This window comes from Pseudonaja textilis, chromosome Z (assembly GCF_049901715.1).
Source record: "Pseudonaja textilis isolate UNSWEBS1 chromosome Z, rPseTex1.2, whole genome shotgun sequence".
Classification (NCBI taxonomy): domain Eukaryota; kingdom Metazoa; phylum Chordata; class Lepidosauria; order Squamata; family Elapidae; genus Pseudonaja; species Pseudonaja textilis.
In genome coordinates, this window is record NC_142008.1 from 127,212,152 (window position 1) to 127,225,423 (window position 13,272).

The window sequence follows — 13,272 nt, forward strand, 5'->3', positions numbered from 1 at the left end:
AGCGGCAACTGGACTTTCTGGTTTTTCCTTGGAGACATTTCACTTCTCCTCCAAGAGGCTTCCTCGGCTCTGAATGGATAGTGGGGAATGGAAGGATTGTCTGCAAGGAATAAAAATCTTTTCATTCTCTACCATCCAGTCAGAGCCGAAGAAGCTTCTTGGAGGAGAAGCGAAACATCTTTTTTTTAAAAAAAAAAAAAACACAATTTCCTCTTGAAAAAAGCGTCTTTGGGATTCCACCGGCTGTCACGAATTCCAGAGTTTACCGAAATACAGAGCACAGAGTACAGAATTCAGCAGATGCAACTACACCTACCCATCCTATTTTCAGCGAAACCAACATTAAGCAAAGCAGAAGAAATAAGATTTTCGGGATCCAATCTGAATCGTTCATTGGGAGCTGAGGTTTAGTCTTCTCAGCTTTTGGATCCGTCCTGGCCCATCCTGGGAACTTCGCTCTAGCAGTGTGCTTTGGGCTATTCTGTTTTGAAGCTGCTTAGATTGTTGGCCGAGCAGGGACAAAAACAGCCAGGGAAACAATTGAAGCGTTGGAAACAGCCCTTTGTCCACCGACCGGCTTATACTTAGGATCCGCAACAAACAACAGTCTTCAACACCCACTCAGCAACTAAAAAAGAAACACCACACAACAGGCACCATATAAATATAGGGAGTCTTCGACTTAACAATGGTTCGTTTAGTGACTTCAAAGTTACAACGGTGCTGAAAAATGTGACTTAATGACCGTTTTTCACTGTTACGACCTTTGCAACCTCCCATGTTCATGTGATCAAAATTCAGATGCTTGGCAACTGGTTCATACGACCGTGGTTGTGTCCCAATGTTACGTGGTCCTCTTTGTGCGACCTGACAAAGTCAGTGGGAAAGCCGGATTCACTTAACGGCGGGGTTATTAACCAATAACAGCAATTCACTTAACAATCGTGGCCAGAAAGGTCGTAAAATGCAGCAAAACTCTTAACCACAGAAATGTTGGGCTCCATTGTAAGTCGAGGACTGCCTATATTTGCCTTCTTTCATGAGACTTGAGAATTCACCTGCAAAGGAAATTAAAGGCTGGAAAAAATATCTGAAAAGAAAAGGAAATTTTAAAATCAGGACTCTTAAAATTAGGCCACGGCGTTAATAAAGACCCTGTAGCGGTGGAAAAATAGGCTTCAAAAACCTTAGCTGGAAAACTGGCTTGATGTCTTAAGACTGTTTAGAAACTTACATAAACACGATTATCTTTAATGTTCCAATAAGATCCAAATATAGCTGAATGTCTTAACGCAAGGGCTAAACTGAAAAGATTTGCGCTGGGGTTGGAATTAGCTTGCAAACATTCCCCCCTTTCTTTCCTCCAAAGTTAAATAAATAAACCCTTTTTCCTTTCTTAACTTCTATTTTCTCCCTTCTTAAAGAGCTTTTGTGGGGGCGTCTGCGTCTCTTTTTCCCTTTCCCTTTTCCCGCTCTGCTCTTACAAAGAATCGAGAGGTGTGATTGATGCACACGACAGAGCTTTCCGGCTAGGATTTGCACGCGCACAATCTGGCTTAACACCACAATGACAGATGATGATTTACGGAAGGTTTCTCTTCCCCCAAATGGAAATAAAAAGACCTTCGCCAGGATTTATCAGATGTGGTTGTTCCCTTCTTGGCAGATAGATGGCAGCGGTCTTCCACATAACCTGGTCAAAGGATGGAGGCAGTTCACTACTCTTAGATACACAAAAAACACACGCAGGCCAAGGGGGCAAATTGTACAAAGGAAAGGGGCTGAGCAAGAACGGATAATATTTCTCCTCTAAGATCCTGGTCTCTTTCATTTTCTAACCTCCCCCACCCCCCACTAAGATCGTGGTTTGTTGTCCCTCCTTCCCCTTGCTCCAGAACCACAAGATGCTCGACTGGCCCCCAAGGAATATCTGCAGCTGTGACCCTGTCCTTTTCCCTGCTTCCAGACATCTGTTTTGCTTTCGCTCCCTTGCCGTGTCTTCTTTCTTTTCATCCTTCACACAACCCTGCCCCCCCACTCCCCGAATTTCCCCTCCCCATTTTTCTTCTTCCCTGGGCAAGGCTTTGGAGAATGAGAATTATCATCCTATTTTTCTTTGTTCCTGCCTCCTAAGATTGTTTTTCGGATGCCAACGTTTGGCGTTGGGGCTTGTGTGTGTGTGTGTGTGTGTGTGTGAACCAAAGGAATCACATTTTGCAAGGCTTTAAGGCCCCAGTCCATCTTTCACCACCCACCACCCCACCCCCTAAAAAGACCCCCATCCTCTCAAACGGTCCAGAGCATGCATGCACAAGGGTGTAAACCATCTATATACCACGGGTGTCAAAACTGGATTGCTTCAAGGGACGGATCAGCATTGTAGTTCTCCTTTGCGGGCTGGAGCACCCTGCCGGCCAAAATGGGGCATGGGTGGGCTGCATGAGACCCCCCCCCATACCGTTTTTGCTAGAACAGCAGCACCCTGCTGGCCAAATCCTCACATGGGTCCCCCGTGCCCTGTTGTTAAAAGAAATATCCTTCTGGGTTCAGTTCCAAGTGGGGAAAAAGACACTGGAAACATGGAGGCTGTTGGGAAAAGTGGTTTAATGTTGGACAGCAAGACCACATGGCTTGAAGCTCCAAAGTGAAAAGGATGATCGCATGCTTCAAAGTGAGAAGAGAAGGTCAAGAAGAGCGGAGGTGCTGAGAGTGCCTGGGTTTTATAACCTTTGTTGGGATTTGAACTGGAGCTTGTATTCTGATTGGATGTCAGACTCCCATGAGGCCATGCAGGAGCAACTCTGTAGGTTGTCCTGAGTTCCAGGCTTGGCTGAGCCTTGCTGGATGATGATGCACTGAAAGGGCTTTTGAGCAATTGCTATGGTTTTACCTGGAGATCTTTGTTATGTAAAGTATTCTGGCCCAGGCCTTAATGGCCCACCCAATAAACAAAGGTGGGGGCGAGTTTCTGCTTCTGAGGTGAGTTTCTGCTTCCGAGTTTCTACTCTTTTTAGGAGAAATATTCTGCCCTTTTTAATATTTCCTAGGCTATTTCAATTGTCTAGGAGAGGGCTGGGTGCTAACTTCCTACACCATTTTGGCCAGCAGGGTCCTGCAGGAGGCTGCCCAGGTCAAAACGGGGCTTGTACCCCGCATGCCCTGTTTTGGCTGCTAGAGGCCCTGTGGACTGGCCCTTTGCTGCGTCCAAGCCGGCCCTGCGGGCTTGAGTTTGACACCGATCTATATATTCCCCATCCATGGCTTTCCTCTGCAGATCCCAACATCTGGTGCCTTCTATCCCCTCCTTCAGTCAATCCGGCTTGCTTCTCTGGGAGAGACCCCCGTGGTTTGGGTGGGTGGGGGTGGGTCCAGGAAAAATTGGGTGCTTGGTCCCGACTGAACTTAAAGGCCAGCTATTTTGGCTGCAAGCACCAAAGTATTAAAACTTGGATTCTTTCTCTGAGTTCGGATGTAGTTTGTTACAGATAGCCCTCAACTTACGGCCACAATTGAGCGCAATATGTCTGTCACTAGGCGAGACAGTGGTTATCTAGTCCCTACACTGTATGTGTGTGTTTGTGTGTAACGCGTGTGAGAGCTTTGCTCCAGGACTTGTAGTAAACGTGGGGATGTTTGGGAACAAAATTGGAGCAATAAAAAGGGGAATTAAGACTTGTTCCCTGGCTGTGTTGCTTTCGGGGCAGCAAAGGAAGAGGAAGAGGAAGATGGCTGAGAAAATGGCCCCCTCTTTTGCCGGTGTGTGTGTGTGTGTGTGGGGTGGCTTTGCATGGGGCAGAGGATTTTCCCACATTTTTTTTCTTTACTCCGACAGGTCTGGTCTATTTTTATCTTTCTCCAAGGCTTTCTTTGTTCCCCTTCACCTCTTCCTGGAGAAAGAATTGCTTAGGAAATCTGCTGAGTGGACACCCCAAGAAGAGGGCTGCTTCTGGCAAAGGACCCAGCCCTGGCATGACCTTTGACCTCTTCTCCCCCCCAAAAAAAAAAACCCCTTCCCTTCTATTTCTCCTTTTCTTTATGATAGAGGGAGAACTGACAGACTCTACTGATATAAGAAAAAGAACGAGACAAGGGTGCCCACTATCACCTCGGTTGTTTGTGTTAATCTTGGAAGTGCTAAACAGAAATATTAGAGAAGAAAAGGACATAAAAGGGATGAAAATTAAAAAGGAAGAATTTAAGTTGCAAGCATTCGCAGATGATCTGGTTTTCATTTTAGACGACCCACTAGAAACAGCATTAAAATTGATAGAAACGATAGAGGTATATGGGAAGGTGGCTGGTTTGAAAATAAATAAAGAGAAAACAAAGATTTTGACAAAGAATATGTTATCAAGACAAAAGGAAGAATTGGCGGATGTATTGAAAATCCAGGTCACAAATAAGATCAAGTACTTGGGGATACATTTGACAGCAAGATGTAGTACACTAAAAGAGAATAACTATATTAAACTTAAGCAGCAGATAGCGCTAGATTTGGTGAAATGGGAAAATTTACAACTGTCATTAATAGGGAGAATATCAACAATCAAGATGAATATATTACCCAGATTTTTATATTTGTTTCAAACAGTGCCAATTAGGCTTGGAAAAGACTATTTTGAAGATTTAAATAAAATTGTGTTGAAATATATATGGCAAGGTAAGAAAGCGAGAATAAAATTAAAACTTTTGAAAGATGCTAGAATAAGAGGAGGATTTGCCTTGCCTATTTGGGAGTTGTATTACCAAGCTACAAATTTGATGTGGGTTAAGGAATGGATAACATTAAGAAATACTAGATTGTTGACACTAGAAGGACATGATCTGTTGTTGGGGTGGCATGCTTTTTTATGGTATAAAGGAACTAAAACACGGGTATTTTAGAAGACATTATATACGGGAGTCTCTGTGTTTAAGTTGGGAGAAGATTAAAAGACAATGTTATTTGAAAATTCCGGTCTGGCTATCGACTATTGAAGCATTTTCCTAACTTATAATATACAAAAAGGAACAGTTAGATATGGTGAAATATTGAATGAAAAGGGCGAACTTAAATCTATGCAAAAATTAGAGGAACAAGGTATAAAGATAAATTGGTTTTCATATGTGCAAATACATTCAAGGTATGATAAAGATTCTAAAACAGAAGGTTTCTATGATAAGTTGACTGATTTAGATAAGATTTTGACAGGTACTGATGAAAAGGTGATTAAAAAACTGTGGATATTTATTAGAAATTAAACTAGAAGAAGAACAAGTTAAAGAAACTATGATTGCTTGGGGGAAGAATTTTGGATATGGGATTGATTTAGAGAAATGGCAAAAATTGTGGTCTCAAAATTATAAAATGACAATGTCAACAGCATATAAAGAAAATTTGTATAAGATGTTTTACAGGTGGCATTTCCCCCCAACAAGAATAGCAAGAATGTTCAGGAACAAGTCTGAAAAATGTTGGAAATGTCATCAGATACCTGGCTCATATTACCATATGTGGTGGACGTGCGCGGATGCCAAAAAATATTGGACTAAAATCCACACATGGTTGGAAAAAATGACAAAAAAGCATATAGACTTGAAACCAGAGATATTTTTATTGGGAGTTTTGCCTGAAATATATAATAAAGAATTGAAATACCTGATTGTAAATGTATTAACAGCGGCTAGGATCGTATTTGGTAAAAAATGGAAAAATGAGAAAATACAAACACAGGAGGAAGTTATTAAGAAAATAATGGAATGTGCTGAAATGAGTAGATTGACATTTGAAATCAGAGAACAAGAAGATAAACAATTTTATAAAATTTGGGATCTATTAATGGTTAGACAATTAAAAATGGTAATGAAATATGTAGATTTTTAGAACATAATGAATATATAAAGATGTATTTTTTATTATATCTACAAAATGATTATAGGATAGATTTGAGTTGGAAATATGAACTGTCATAAAATAAATTAAGTAAAATATGGATTATTTTGTAAAACGTGAATGAATAATAGTATAGTCAAATGATTGATTAGCAATGATATTAATGTATTTAGGAATATTTGATTGACAATATGAGAACATATACAATGTAATTCTAATCGAAGACTTCGAAGTAGAAGCACAAAACAAGTTGTAAACCAACCGATACGCTGTATGTACATATTTGGAAGATGGTTTGATGTTTTTATGTTGTGTTTGTTCATGTTTGTCTTAAAAAAAACAATAAAACTTTTTTTTAAAAAAAGAAGCAACCAGTAGATTAACACATATTTGCATCATGATGTCAATGACTTAATCTTTTTTTAAAGACTTTTTTTTAAAAAGTCTTGTTTATTGTGTTTTTTTTCTTTCTTTTTTCTCTCTCACTATTTTGGTGTTTTGTATTTTAATTTTTAATTAATTTTTTCTCAAACAAACTAAATATTATCAAGATGGGGGGGAGGAAGAAGCAACAGGTGGAATGTAATCAAGTAGAGAAGCAACCTGGAATTAAGGAGAAATTTTCTAACGGTGAGCACGATTCACCAGTGGAACAGCTCGCCACCAGAAGTTATATTTGCTTCATCACTGGAAGACATTGGACAGTCTGAAATGGCACATAGGGTTTCCTGGTCGAGCTGGACTAGAAGACCTCCAAGGCCCCTTCCAATTCTGTTATCCTCCTCCTTTTAAAGAAGAGACTGTACGGCCATTTGTCTGAAATGGTCGAGGGTCTCCTGCTTGAGCAGGGGTTGGACTAGAAGACCTCCAAGGTCCCTTCCAACTCTTACTACACTCTTATTCTCTTTTCTTGACCATCTCAAACTTCCTCAAAAATGGGGTGGTTTGGGACGGGATTTTCTGCTCGATTTTGTCCCCTCCCCGGCCTCCTTCTCTGCTCCCTTTCCCATGGGGGGTGGGGAAATTTCAGGATGGAGTGTTTGATTCGGGAAGGGGGGCTCTGAGCAGGCTTTCCTCTCCACTCAGTGGCCCGCTCAGACCCCTCCCCCAATCAAACCCCCATCTTTTAACTTCCCAGAGGTTAAAAATGGAGAAAACTCCTTGTAGCTCTCTCCAGGAAACGAGTTAATGCCCCCCCCCCGTTGAGACCCCCCAACATCTCCCCTATTTCCAGATTGTCCTGCCTCTCGTCTCTCCCAGAGCCCAATTTCCCCCACCCACTCCCAACCTGGCAGGTTAATTACACTATTTAAATTCCCTCAAATAATCGCAACCAGTTAATTAAACCTCAATCGATCGTTAAAAGCAGTCCAATAATGAATATTCCAGCCGCCTCGCTGGGAGGGCGCAGATGGGGGTGACTCATAGGCTCTCCTAATGCCCCCCCACAATGCTGTTATCCTGGTTAACACCGCCCCCAAATCAGCATGGGGGGGGGGGGACTGCCTGACCTTTGACCCCAAGGGCCCCATCTTCTGCCTCATTTCAGACCCTTCCTCAGTTTCCTAACATACCGTAAAAATTCCCTTTTTCTTTTCCAATATTTTCCCCCTGCCTTTCATTTTCCTTCGCAGGTGAATTCTCAAAACGCCTCATGCGTGAAGGCTCATACGGGTAAGTCCTCGCCTTATGGCTACCGTGGAGCCCCGAATTCCCGTGGCTAAGTGAGAAAGGCGTGCTTTTACTGCATTTTTTCCCCCTCCCCTTTCTGACCACCATCGTTAAGCGAATCCTCACGGTCCTTAAGCGAGTACAACGGTTGTTCAGCGAATCCGGCTTCCCTGCGGACTCTCGCTCGTCTGACGGTCGCAAAAGGGGTCCCCTGGCCCCAGGGGACACTGCAACCATCATAAATACGAAGCAGTGGCCGAGCCAAATTTTTGAGTCACTTGACCACAGGGATGGATGCTACAACGGTCGGTATGAAAACCTGGTCATGAGTCCCTTGTTTGGTGCCTTTGCTATTACTAACGGCTTATTTTTCTGTGGATTATAGGAAGGGGGATTTATTGTTTTTTAATCTTTTTTTCTACACTGTTTTTTGTTTTTGTTTTGCTTGTAAGCTGGGAGCGAATTGGCAGCTCTATAAATTTTGTAAATAAATAATTACATTTTGAAACAGTCACTAAAGGAACAGTTGTACGTCGAGAACTACCTGCACCCTTATTTTTTTTCTTTGAAATTGTGGGTCCTTGGTCGGCCCCCTCCCTCTTAATCCGCTGGCCCTCCCTTCTCTGCTCTCCCCCTTCCCCAAACGATAAAAGAAAATGCAACCCTTATTTTGTTCTGCCTCTAAACTCCCCCTATTAATTTTTTAAAGTGAACCCTTGTTAGAAATTCACAAAGTCTCCCCTGGAGAATAAATCCGTGGAACAAAACAAACCGGGCATATTAGGATGAGCAGGAGGGAGAGAATGTGGGGGGGCTCTGGGGAGGACGTGTGTCTCCCCTCTTCCAAATTCAAGGGGTGGGCGGGGGAAGAGAGAGGGAGATTGGCCTTGGATCCCCCCACTTCTCCCCTTTCTGAGCTGACACCCCAAATTGCAGACAGGCCAAATTCCTGCCTTCTCATTTTTTAAAAAATTTCATTAAAATGCAATTGCAGTTAAACAATTTTTTTTTAGGGGGGCGGGTTGTTTACTCACATGGAGTATTTGGGGAGTAGAGTGTTGGAGGAAGGAGTGGGGACCAAGTAGAGTTGAGAAAATTGGATCCCCCTTCGATTTAATTTTCTTTTCTTTTTTAAGGATATTTTCTCTCCATTCGGGTTTTTAAAATCGGGTCTTTTTTTTTTTTTCCCTGCAAGGAAACCCCACCTCATTTCATCTTGGGGAGATAGAAAGGAGGGTGTTGCTGGGCCCTCTGTACATGTTCAGAGGTGCCCTCGCTTTCCAGTTTTGGGGGGTTTGAGGGGGGTTTCCTCTCTTTTTTTGCATTGCTCCGTAAAATCCTTCCAGAAGTCAGTTTGGCTCCAAGGAAAAATCTTAGGAAAGATTTGTGATTGAGGAGGGAGGGGGGCATTTTAAGGGAGGGGTTTCAACCCCTGGAGGAAAAGGATCTGGGTTTAAGGAGGGGCCCTTTGGTTTGGGGAGGATATATTTTCATGGGGGGGAGATGGCCCTACGACCCCCTCCAGAGGGAGAGAAAGAAGGGGAGAGATTAGGGTACGTCTTTTCCTAGGAAAAGGGTTTGTGGGGGGGATCCATGGGTCAGATTTGGGGATCCAGACTACCGAGGTGTGGGAGGGGGTCAAGATAGAGGTCAGGGTTGAAGCTAGGACCCCCCTCTCCCTCCCAAGCGGTCAACCTAGAAGGGCTGAAGTTTTGGGGTGCAAGGGGGAGACCCTGACAATTTGGGGAGGTTGGGGGTCCCAGGAGAGAAAAGGGGAGGGGCAGACTCCTGGAAGGAGATTCCTGGTGGGGGGAGGGAGAGAAGCAGAGGAGATTCCCAGGGAATGTGAGGAGGGGGCTGCCCAATCTGGAGACTCCAGTAGAAGTGTGAGGAGGGGCTAAACCAGGGTCGGTTGGGGGGCGGAAGAAATCTTGTCGCAGTGCCAGACATTGGGGGTGTCGGTTGCTCCCTTCCCTCCTTCTCCCCCAGCCTGAATTTTGGCTCAGGCACCTCTATGTACTCCCCTCCCCACACGACAGAATGGGGGGGAGAGGAGGGGAGGGGAGGGGGAGCGCGTAGTAGCCAAGCAAGACGAACGGAGGGAGGTGGGAGCCTCAGACGAGCATCGCCGCAGAAGACGGGCAGCCCCGCATCCCTCCGTCGCCGCTCCTGCCGCGCTCCCTTCTTCCTCCTTCTGCCCTTTGCCGTCCCGCCGGCTCCCCCTCTTCCCTCGCCTTCTCCTCCTCCTCCTTCCTCTTCCTCTTCCTCCTCTTCCTCCTCCATCCTGACACCCAGCGACCCAGGTAGGTCCCGTGTCCCTTCTCGGGAGAAAGTGGAGCCCCCCACAAAGAGGTTTATTTTGGATGGGTTGGGGGGGGCAACCAACCCCCTGGGTCGTTGGGGGGTGGGAGACGACGTGATCTGCGCAATCTTGAGTTGAGGGGGGGGAATTGGGGGCAGAGGACAAAGTAGGCAAATTTGGGGTGGTGGGGAAAGGAGGGGTCGCTCAGGTCCTGCTTTTCTCCGTCCCTCCCACTTTCTCCTCCCCCCCCCCGCTTTTCCCCCGCTGCAGGTGGGCGCCCCTCTTTCTCCGGCTCCTTCCTTCTGTCTCGCCCCCATCTCTCCATCCCTGTCTGGGGGGGGCGGGGGCGGGGGAGGGAAAGGGTTCGAAGTTGGACTGGGGAGAGGAGGAGGAGAGGGACTTGGGGGGTCCCCAACCGCCTGCCCTCCTCCACCCGCCGCGCTTTCTCCTTCCCTCCTTCCAAGTCCGGAGAGAATTCCCAGGGCTGGGTTCTGGAGGGATTCCCCTTCGGGCGGGGGGTTTAGGGGGGCCGGAGGGTGGGGGGCGTCTTTCTTTCCCAATCCTCCCATCCCCTGCCACCCATAGGGTCTCTCCCCTCCGCCCCGACACCTCCAGGCTCAGCTGCTTCCATCCCCCCTACTCGCCGGTTCGCGAAGCTCCTGATTAAGGATTGCAAGCACGCAGCTCCGGATTGTAAATCTACCCCGGGAGTCTTAAGACTGCAACGCGGGGGGAGGCGGCGGGGGTGGGTGGCTCCGGGAGGGAGGGGGTGCTCGGGGAGACCCCGGACGGCGGGACGGCGGGAGGAGGAGGTCCGGGGGTCCCCTCGCCCTCCAGCCCAGCGTCCCCGAGGGGAGGCTGGGCGAGACAGAGGCAGGGAGGGAGCGCGCCTGGGTCACGTTGCTGTCTCTCGTTTCTCGCAGCCCCTTCCTCCCAAGACCCCCCCTTCGTCTCCTCTTGCGGGAGAGACCCCTCTGCCCCCCAACACAGATCTATAACCCCCCCTCTTCTCTCTTTTCAACATCTAACACCCCTACCCCCAATAACCTCTCCCCTTCTGGGTTGCATCCCGACCTCCTGGCGCCCCTTCCCCAACAATCCATCTCTGGCTATATCCTTACCCCCACCTTTGCCCCTCAGCCTGCTTTTTTGCCTCCCCCTCCCCAGGAGGATTTTTCTTTGGGGAGGGGCCGCCGGCTCTTGGGGACCCCCAAGACTGGCCTGTCGCACCCTGCCTGCAATCCAGCAGCCCCCTCCCCACTCTTCCCTATGCCAGCCCCCAATTGGGACATCATTCCCCCTGATGGGACAAGGGAACCAAGGGGTCTAAATCCCCCCACCCTCCATCTCTAAAAATATCCCTTTCAGGCTACCACACAACTCCATCTATTCCCCCTCTTCTGCTGCCTGCCCCCATTTGACATCTCTGTGATGGGGGCAGAAGAGCGAAGGGGGAACCAGGAGGGTCCAATCTGCCCCCTCCCCCAAAAAAAGACAACCCTTTCCAGCCTCAGCGGTCCAGACCAATGCACAACTCCCACAAGCAGCCTCCTCCCCGTTTTATCCCTCTGGGATGGCCAGTTTTCCTCCCTCCCCAAGGAAAACCACACACACTTTTTCCGCTGCCTCCTTCAACACACCTTCCCCTTTTCCACCCGATTCTTCTGGAGTCAATTTTCTGACGAGGCAAAATAAGATTTATTGGGTTTTGTTCTCTGGGTTATTATTATTATTATTATTATTTTCTAACACCCCCCCCCCCATCTGCATCTGGGAATAACTAATCCTAAACAATCCGCTTAGATTTGGGCAAAGCTGCCAGACAGAGAGAAGGAAAGCAGGGGGGGGAGGGGGAGGAATTAATTAAAACAAACAAGACCTGCGGAGGGTTAAATGTAATATTTGGAAATTGGGGTGCCTGTTCACCTGCCCTGAGGGGACGTGCCAAAATATCTGTTTACAGAGGAAAATGAAATTGGCAGCTCATACAACACACACACACACACACACACACACACACACACACACAAGAAAGGCTCTTTTGAGTCGAGGGGTGGGGGAATAAAATGAAGGATGGAGGGAGAAATTAGAAGAATTTGGACCTGGGGTTTCAGGAGGTTGCTTCTGGTTCAGTCCGAAATAAATGAAGAAATATAACATATATTTCTATTATATATATATATATATATATATATATATATATATATATATATATATATATATATATATATATATATATATATATATATATAAGCTTTCTCTGGCCTGGAAGTCAAGAGATGGGAGAACAATATATATATTGACCAGGTCTGTGGTAAAGGAATTGGGAATGAGGGAGGGAGGGACGAGGGAGGGAGGGCAGAAGGAAGAGAAGGAAGGAAGGAAAAGAAAGGGTGGAAGACAAGAAGTGTGGAAGAAGAGAAGGAACAGAAGGAAGGGAAGAGGAAGGAGAAAAACAGAAAGGGAAGGAAGGAAGGAAGGAAGGAAGGAAGGAAGGAAGGAAGGAAGGAAGGAAGGAAGGAAGGAAGGAAGGAAAAGGAAGGAAGATAAGAATGATGGAAGAAGGGAAGGGAGAGAAGGAATCCAAAGAAGGAGAAGAAGAAGAGGAAAAGGAAGGGAGAAAAGCAGGAAGTGAGGAAAGGCACGACAAGAAAGGGGGAAGGATGGAAGGAAGGGGAAGAGGAATGAGAAGGGAGACAGGCGGAAAGAAAAAGAAGGAAGATAGGGAGAAATGGAAGGGAGAAAAGCAGAAAAGGGAAGACAAGGAACGGAAGGAAGGAAGAATGTGACTGAAGAAAGCAGAGAAGGAAGGAAGGAAAAGGATGGAAGACAAGAAAGATGGAAGAAGGGAAGGGAGAGAAGGAACAGAAGGAAGGGGATGAGAAAGAGGAAGGAGAAAACCAGGAACGGAAGAAAGGAAATGCAAGACAAGGGAAAGGGGGATGGAAGGAAGGAAGGAAGGAAGGAAAGAAGGAAGGAAGGAAGGAAGGAAGGAAGGAAGGAAGGAAGGGGAAGAGGAACAGGAAGGGAGGCAAGCAGAAAGAAAAAGAAAGGAAGGAAGATAGGAGAAATGAAGGAAGGAAGGGAAGAGGAAGGGAAAAAAGCAGAAAGAAAAGGGAAGGAGAGGGAAGGAAGAGGTGAAGGAAGGATGAAGGAAGGAAGGGGAAGAGGAAGGGGAAGGGAGAAAAGCAGAAAGGAAAAAGGAAGGGAGAAAGGAAAGAAGTTTTACCTCAGGTTCCATCCCCTTGCCTCCTCCAATCCCATCTCAAAGCTTCTGTTATTATCCACTAGGGAAAAAAAGCCCCCTTTCATCAAAAGCAGCATTTATTTCTTAAATCGGTTTGCGCTTACTCGGACTACTTCGAGCAACGGGCACGTAAGCCTTCCACCTAAGCAGTGTATCTTTCCTTAAAAGCTAAATAAAATA

The 13,272-nt window shown here is 46.2% G+C and overlaps 1 protein-coding gene across 1 annotated transcript in view; it reads left to right on the forward strand.

Annotated features, from left to right (window-relative positions):
* Nucleotides 1-9,643: 9,643 nt before the first annotated feature.
* The window catches only part of CDH24 (cadherin 24), a 35,895-nt gene continuing 32,266 nt past the window's right edge, over nucleotides 9,644-13,272 (forward strand). Inside the window, exon 1 of the mRNA XM_026719503.2 lies at nucleotides 9,644-9,846. The gene's annotated coding sequence lies outside the window, so the exon portion shown is untranslated. The remainder of the gene's footprint in view (nucleotides 9,847-13,272) is intronic.